Source organism: Erithacus rubecula, assembly GCF_903797595.1.
Source record: "Erithacus rubecula genome assembly, chromosome: 11".
Lineage (NCBI taxonomy): Eukaryota > Metazoa > Chordata > Aves > Passeriformes > Muscicapidae > Erithacus > Erithacus rubecula.
The window spans coordinates 15381492-15389244 of NC_136663.1; the positions used below are offsets into that span (position 1 = coordinate 15381492).

The 7753-nt window shown below is 40.5% G+C and overlaps 2 long non-coding RNA genes across 3 annotated transcripts; both read left to right on the forward strand.

The window, feature by feature from the left end:
* The first annotated feature begins 246 nt into the window (after positions 1-246).
* Positions 247-2756, forward strand: LOC306806240. The gene is made up of 3 exons (XR_013775431.1): positions 247-282; positions 2008-2079; positions 2645-2756. It is a non-coding gene; the product is annotated as an uncharacterized lncRNA (long non-coding RNA).
* An 800-nt stretch (positions 2757-3556) lies between these two features.
* Positions 3557-5191, forward strand: LOC306806237. 2 transcript variants are annotated; one of them, XR_013775426.1, is made up of 3 exons: positions 3557-3636; positions 4087-4194; positions 4909-5191. It is a non-coding gene; the product is annotated as an uncharacterized lncRNA (long non-coding RNA). The 2 variants fall into 2 exon arrangements; XR_013775427.1 differs by having other exon boundaries at positions 3569-3747.
* Positions 5192-7753: the final 2562 nt, after the last annotated feature.

Sequence of the window (7753 nt, forward strand, 5' to 3'; positions counted from 1 at the left end):
ACATGTCTGACTCCCTGCATTGTTACCTCCTCTTTCAGCATTTCACTTTCACTGCAATAAGGTTAAATTAACTTTATTATATGAGCACGCATGCAGGTCTGTATGTACATAGAAACAGGGAGAAGGGAAATACACTAGGATATTTAGAGTGCTTAGTATCTATATATTTGCATAACAAAATCCAGTCTGTTCTGTTTCCATTTTTACACAGACTTGTCTGATTACTTAATCCAAAGCCACATCCTCCACTTGATGGCTGCCAAAGTGAGCCACAGGCGAGAGGTGAGCTGAGTTGTGTTTAGTCAGTCCCCATGCAAGTTGTTCTTTCCTTTTTTTCTTCTCCTACTCTGTGGTTTGCTTGTTTAGTTTGGTCTTTTTCCCTGATTTTTGTTTTGTTTTGTTTGTTTTGTTTTTTTGGTCATCATTTTACATATGATCCTCTCGGTTTGGGGTGTTCTTTACCTACGTGTTTACATTGCACCTAATCATGTTGGGCTGTGATCCCAAATTTGGGTCTGTGTGCTACTGGAATATACATAATAATGCCTTGTTGTTTTGGTATGCAGTCAGGCTAGAATCTGCAACTCTACTCTGCTTGTGGGCTCTACCCATTGCATGACTGCTTTTCTTAATTTTTGCCTGAAAGTGATACTGGGTTTAATGCAAATACCTCCAGCACTGCAAAACAATGAACAGCAGCAGCATAGCAAAAAATACAGCTGTGCCAATGGTGAAAGCATTTCTTACAGGAGTGAAATTGTGCTGTAAGTACTTGTTGGTTTGTTAGAAATCTTGGGATCTGTAAATATAACTGATCCTATCTATGATCCTATCATGAAGGGAGTTTATTGGGATAAGGGAAACAGATGCTTTACTTGAAAGCTATGCTGCTGTTTCTTCCTTCCCTTTGGCCTTAATAATATACTAAAGTTGGTATGTTATAGCTATGGTAACATTTATAATAAGAAAATATGCTACAACACAATTTTTCCAGACTGCTTAGCAAGTAAATGGTCGTGTACAGAATAGCCTTCAATCCTGTGAGCATCCTTCTGTTAGAGGCAGCTCCTGTTATTTATGATAGCAATAAAACTACTGATTATTATTGGACAAATTTCTCAGACATGAAAAAACTTCAGATATTTTACTTCCAAATCTTTCAGCATGTAACAAAAGATTTGAGGTTTCAGAAGTTCAGTCCCTGAGGATAAACAAATAAAGTTGTAAAGAGCACACCTTGCTAATATTATTGTTCCTTATTAGCATAATAGTTTTCAAATAAACAACCTGCTAATGTCTCTAATAAGCAATTACTCCATGATGAAAACTGCAAATGGAGCCCACTGGTGGGTAACAGATAACAGTAAAATCTGTCAATAAAACAAATATTGTTCTGCCTGAACAGCTCTCTTCTTCACTAAGAGAACAGAGCTGCCTGGGTATTTTTATAGGCTGATGGTTGACAGCCAGATATGTTACAACACTGCTCCTTTGATGCTTTGCTGTGATGTTACATGGAATCTTTACTCTTTACAGTGCTGGTGTTACAACAAAATAAGGCAGAGATCTTTACTTATTTGGAGCCACCTACTCTTGAGTCCAATAAAACCAAGGCAGGGTGAATGTTTACCCAGAATCTGACAGATTAATAGTTTGCTTTCTTTCATACAAGGGAAATGATAATTAAAAACTTGGAGTCCATCCTACCTCTGAAACATGCAAATGAATGGAAGTAGCATCTCAGTACATTTTTTTTCTTGCTATTCTAAATCATTTGCAGTGGTGAAAAGGTGTTAAATGCATGCAACAATCTCACTTTCCCTAACATTGAAAAGTGTTAAAAAAAATCATAATTTTTCAAGCATGACTGACAAACTATTTTCAAAACATTTGCAGTGTAATTTACATACTTTCCTAGTTGCTCTACCATTGATTACAAAGCTGTGTAGTGCTTGCTTTGGTCCCCATACTTCTGCAATAATTTTTACAAAATAATTTTGCATTTAGTTTTCAAGAAATAAGGATATGGAATATGAGAAAATCACAACTCCCCAAGTCTGGCCCTTTCCAAATTCCATGGTGAGTGTGACAGTTTTATTTTATATATAGCTTTGTAGAAATGGGATCATTTGAAGGAAAATCTTGAGCAATTCTTATCTTTGTTCCATTCTGGACTGACATCATGGTACGAAAACGCAAGGAATGTACAGTAAAGCCTGGTGTGGGAAGAAGATCTTGACAGAGGGATGATTAATGGTGTCTGAAAGAAGGAAAACAGTTATGTAAGAAATACAGCCCATGAGGTTGAAACTGAAGAAACCATCACAGGTGCAGACTGTAAACAGGCCCCAGAGGGAAGAATATTGGTCTTTTAAAGGTGGACTCTGTAAACAAACAGACGAGGCATAGGAAATATCCTTCCACATAAATTTTTATGGTACAAATAAGTACATGGAGCACATAAGCACTGTAAGTGTTTATAAACTCAAAGAACATCCATATTGCAGTAAAGCTGCACAAACAGTACCATGGTGTAAATTTATATAGCATGAGGCAGATGTGTGGTCTGATGGCTTAGTTTGTTTTTTTGACTTCAGCTAATGACATGATTTCTGTGTCTCTGGTTTTGTTTTGTTCCATTTAGCTGCTCTCAGCTACATAATTGTTCTTTCAGCTTGTAAATATTATGGTCAACCTCCAGCAAAGTTTAGATGAGGCCAATCAAATGTAAACAAGTGTGTCTGCACCAATGATGTGAGTAAGCAAAGCCATCTCTTGTGATGTTTCCTCCCCCTTTTCTTACTCCCCTGGGACTGCACGAGCTTTGTGGAGCCGGCTGTGGTACTGCACAGCCTGGGGGTCACTTTAACTGCCTGTCTGGGAGTTTTTTCTTTTTTTTTTCCTGGCTTTTTGGTGTTGAATTTATCCAGTGCTGCAGTCACCGAACCCTCTGCCTTTGCATTAAAAAGGTGCACATGGAACAATTTTTACCCTTATTTTACCCTTATTTTTACCCTTAGGCCCTGCCTAATCCCCTGCATCCCATCTTTACCTGTCTCCCACCCCAGTTTTGTGTCTCCAAGTGGCCAAATCCTGCTGTAGCTTTTCACAGCTGTAGCAGTTCAACACTACTGGCAGCCTGACATTCCACACCTCATGCTCCCATACACAGTGAACTGTTGGGTCACAATTTTAGGTTAGATATGAATTAACCTTTAAGGAAAAAAACCCACCAAAGTAATGACTGCAATGCTATTGATCTCCTGGGAACAGAGCCTGGGAGGTGTCTGACATTTTACATTGTTATCTATGGGAGAGGAAGGAGCTGGGCTGTTTTTCCCACAAGAAATGTATCTATTTTTGAGAGCAAAGGACTTTCTTTGCCATGGGACCCAAAACAGTTTTCATTCACTGACTCACAGTCTCTGGAGGACTTTTCACTAAGCTCAGGAGGCAAATACTTAGTGGTTTGCAGATGGGAAAGTGTCAGACCAATTAGCTAAAACTGTTAATTTAAAGGTAAAGATGTTACCTGTTTACAGCTATATTGCTTTGAGAACCCAACAGTTTCCACCAGCCTCATTCCTCTGTTTTTACATACAAAGTTGCTGTAGATTTGGTCATAATAGCTATTGGGTGAGAATCTGAAAGCAATGTATCAACAGCATATGATTTATTCTGTGGTTCTTGTGCAGAAAGCCAGAATATGATTTCATGCTTTCCTGTTCCTCCTTTTGTCTTCTTATGGTATGAAAATCATTATTAGTTATTTGCTATAAAGTTTTTTCTATAGCCTGTTTGCTTCATTATGGATGAATGCTTATTGATGAATTTTTCCTTCCCAAGAGACAATCTCACCAAGACCCAGGCAGAAACTACAGGAAATGTATTTGGACAATGTTCACATTGTATTTTTTGTTGTGGTGTATGGCAGACCCATTATGGGTCAGCTTGGCAGCTCATGGCCTCAGATTGATCCACAGGATGCTTCCATGTGTGTTACTATTTGTTATTTGAACAATGTGGAATGTCTGTAATAGCATTCATGGCCCACACAGCTGAAAACTCTCTGCTGTATCTCTGCAGGGTCTGAGGCTGGATCCACATCTGCCTTGTCCACGTGGAAGGACAGGATTTGGTGGCAAAGATACTCTGGGAGCTGCCACTGTCCACACAGACTGGAAGTTTTGATAGGTATGGGACACTGGCAGTTGGGACCAGACATCCAAACATGCTTTTCTGCTTCATTCAGAGACTGCATAGGGATTGTTTAACCTTTAGGCAAAGCCTTTCCAAATAAAATGCTTTACCAAAGGAAAAAAAGTCAAGGAAATGGGTATAACAATATTTAGAATTCTTCCACATTGCAAAATCTGTGCAAGGAACTTCAGAGAGTTACTACCACATGTGCCCAGTAGCATTTTTTAATATTTGTAGTTGTTCTTAAATCTATATACCTAATCAGCTCCTTAAACTGTGCTCCAGGCATAGTAAAGTGGAAAGAAATATTAAAAAAATTGCCTGAAGGGATGAAGTCTCTCAGTATTTATGGTAAATGCACTGCTTTGCTCTTATTAGGAGCCTTTATTAGTTTGAGTTGTCTGTCTTAATGTAGCTTGTAAATTACTGACAGTAAAGGAGATTCCAAAATGGCTTGTGTTACCATGGAACACTTTTACTATTAATTTATAATAAAGAGGTAACTCTCATATATCCTGAAGTGAGAAAGCAACTTCAGATTTCTTATTTAGAAGATGATATCTTAATTGAGATCACCTGAGAGATCACTGGGTAAAGTTCATGTGATGTTTTTGCTAAGGTGTGTCTGTCAGGTGCAGTTGGTTGTTTTGAAAAACATACTAAAGAATTTCAGTGCAGTGAAACCATTTTGCTGTCTGCTCACCACAGGCCATCTTTTCTGTTGGCTTTCTGGGGCTTGGTGTGACTGAGGCTGTGCCACAGTAAGGCAGAGGGTCCATGAGCTTCTGTATCTTGAGGCACAGAGGCAACAGAGCTGCAGGACAACACACTGGAGTGGGATCCTGGCTGGGCTGAGCCTACCTTATCAAACAACTGAGAGCGGCTTGCATCACATTTTTGACACTGGTGGACATGCTATGGACATACAATACACTGAAAGTGTGGACAGGACTGGCAGTCAGTATCTTGTGTCTTTAGGGGAGGATTCCAGTCTGCTACTTACTTTTGAATCAGCTTCATGTGTAGTATGTCTGCTCAAAATCCTTCTTACTGATGTTTCATGGTCTCTTATTTCCATTATTTGAAAATTACTAAAAGGAGATTTGTTACTGATGCAGCATCAAGAGCAGATCTTAGAATAATCAGTAGTTTCAGCAGCTCTTTCTATTCTCTCTGTTTTTGTGGCTTATTATAAAAGTGTCAATCTCTCACTGCTATCTAACAAACAAACTTCTGCCCTGGATCCATTTCCTCTTGGGCAGTTTGCCAGGAATAACAAATTAAACTCCAGCTCTCAGTTTAAGAAGTTTCACTTCACTGAGTAGAGTTCAAGTACAGTCTATTATCCTGACTAAGTGATAGAGGAGTCCTTTGATGTTTCCTTCTTGAGTGGTTTATACAAGCCAGGGCTTCCTGTAGGAAAAAGAGCTGCAGCTGAAGGAAATACTTGATTGATCAGGTAACCTCTTCCTCTCAGTCATTCTTGAGAGTGTCTGAGTGCCCAATGACAGAATCATGCAGAGATTCAAAGACAGACCCAGTATAGTCTCCACCAGAAGTCACACAGTTTGATGATTCTCAGTTTTTCAGGTGAGAGAGACCAATCCTGTTCCTTCCACCTTCCTGTTCCCCACTGCTTTCCCCACATCAGCTCTGGTCCATCATGTCTTGTTCCATTTGTAGCAGACCTATTTATTTAATTTGTAAGATTTCACAACTGAAATTAAGTGCTCTGCCATGCCCAGGAGCTGAACTGGATAGTTAGCAGTGCTGAAGGAGTGGGGCTGCACAGGTGGCACCTGGAGCAGGAGGCACAGGGGAGAGAGGAATAACATTATTTAGGAACAGAAGTCCTCCATGTGCAGCTCCCAGCCAGCAGGTCAGTCTGGCTGTGTCACTGAGCCACACTCAGGGCTCCTCCAGAGCTCTCTGTCCTTCAGCTGGGTCACACTCTGAACACTTCTTGAAGATACTGGTTTTCTCTTTCAATCACCAGAAGCTGTGTTCATTTCGTCACATGAATTGGTTCGGTGCTGTGTTTTTACTCTCTATAAGAAGGCACAGTGATGTTCTCCTCCCAATAATTCTGGTCTGGAAGTTTGAGGGAAAAGCAGAAGTTGGCTAGGATATATAGAGGAAAAACAGGGAGTGAACAGTGCAACATGGTCAGAGTATAGGGATCAGTTAAGAACAAAAAGGAAAGGAAAGAGGTACCAGCAAACCTGGCATTGTCTGACTTGTTTCAAGATACCCACTGTTCTGTGGTCAGTGGTACTGCTGTACTTGATTTCTGAATCTGAGTATTTAAAACCTCCCTTTGTTAGCTTGTCAGCCACAGATAATTGGGATGTTTTTTCTGCACCAATAAATGTTCATGACAACTTTGCTTCTCCCTGATTCTGTCGAGGTGTAGCCACAATATGTGGAGGGTGCAGCATTGATTTCCTGTCCAGATTGGAGCACCCTGGCACAGAAGTGACTTGCAGAACTCTTGCCTCTAACCTAGGGGACAGCTGAACAGCTTGTGAGCAGCACTGCAGTGCCAGAAGCAGCTGTGCTAATAGTTAAGCATTACAGGCAGGGGAGGTCTTGCTCCCCTTCTTAGCTCCTGGCCTTGCAGTTCTGCTACCTTCCTTGACTTGGGTGTGTTGGGGGCTGTCAGATGACTACTGATTCAGCTCACAAACCCAAAAGAAAATTATCCCCATGTAACATTGTCACCATTGGCTGGAAGGAGAGATGAGGAGATTTGGAAGCAAACAACCTTTATTTTGCAATTAGATGTTGCAATACCTGTGAATATTGCAGGCTCCACAGTGTTGCAAGAGTCCCTTGAGCAGAACTCATTGAATCTGGTTTGTAAAAGCTTGTTTAAAGTATGGGTATTGGAAGATGTGAAATTACCCATTATTCAGTGCATGCAAAGCAACCCTATACTATTTTATTACAACTTATTGTGGGTTGTGTAGAAACAGCTTTTCCTTCAGCTATAACTTTCAGCTATATCCATACCTGAAACACGTTTAATCCCTAACACCCAGACTCTCCTGATCTCCTTTGTTATATAGAGAAGTACTTTAGTAAAGTCTTATTACCTGTAGAAATGCAGAGTTTCCTTGCTTTGGAGCCTGATGTAACAGGAGGTTTCAGAGTAACCTCTGGATGACTGAATAAACCTGGGAGTTGTCTTTTCCCCACAAGTTATTTGCTGTTGTTATCTACCTTTCAAGATCTGGACTCCTATCACAGAGAACTTTGGAAAACATTTTTTGCATGTAGCCCCAGGAGTTTGTCTCATGTAATAGACACTGATGTTTTCCAATCAGCAATGTTATTTTTAAGCTCTGCCATGTCACGTTATCTTATTGCTTCACAGCCCCCGTGACTGCTTGTGCCTGCAGACAAATCTAGCAGAGGCCAGGGGGAGGGTAATTCCTCCTTTTTGGTTTGCCCCCTCCCCTGTTACATCCCAGAGGTCTATTTCTATCTGGGAGTGGAGGCTGGGAGGCCAGTTTTCTATATGTGACTTTATGTGACAGTGCCTCCGTGAATC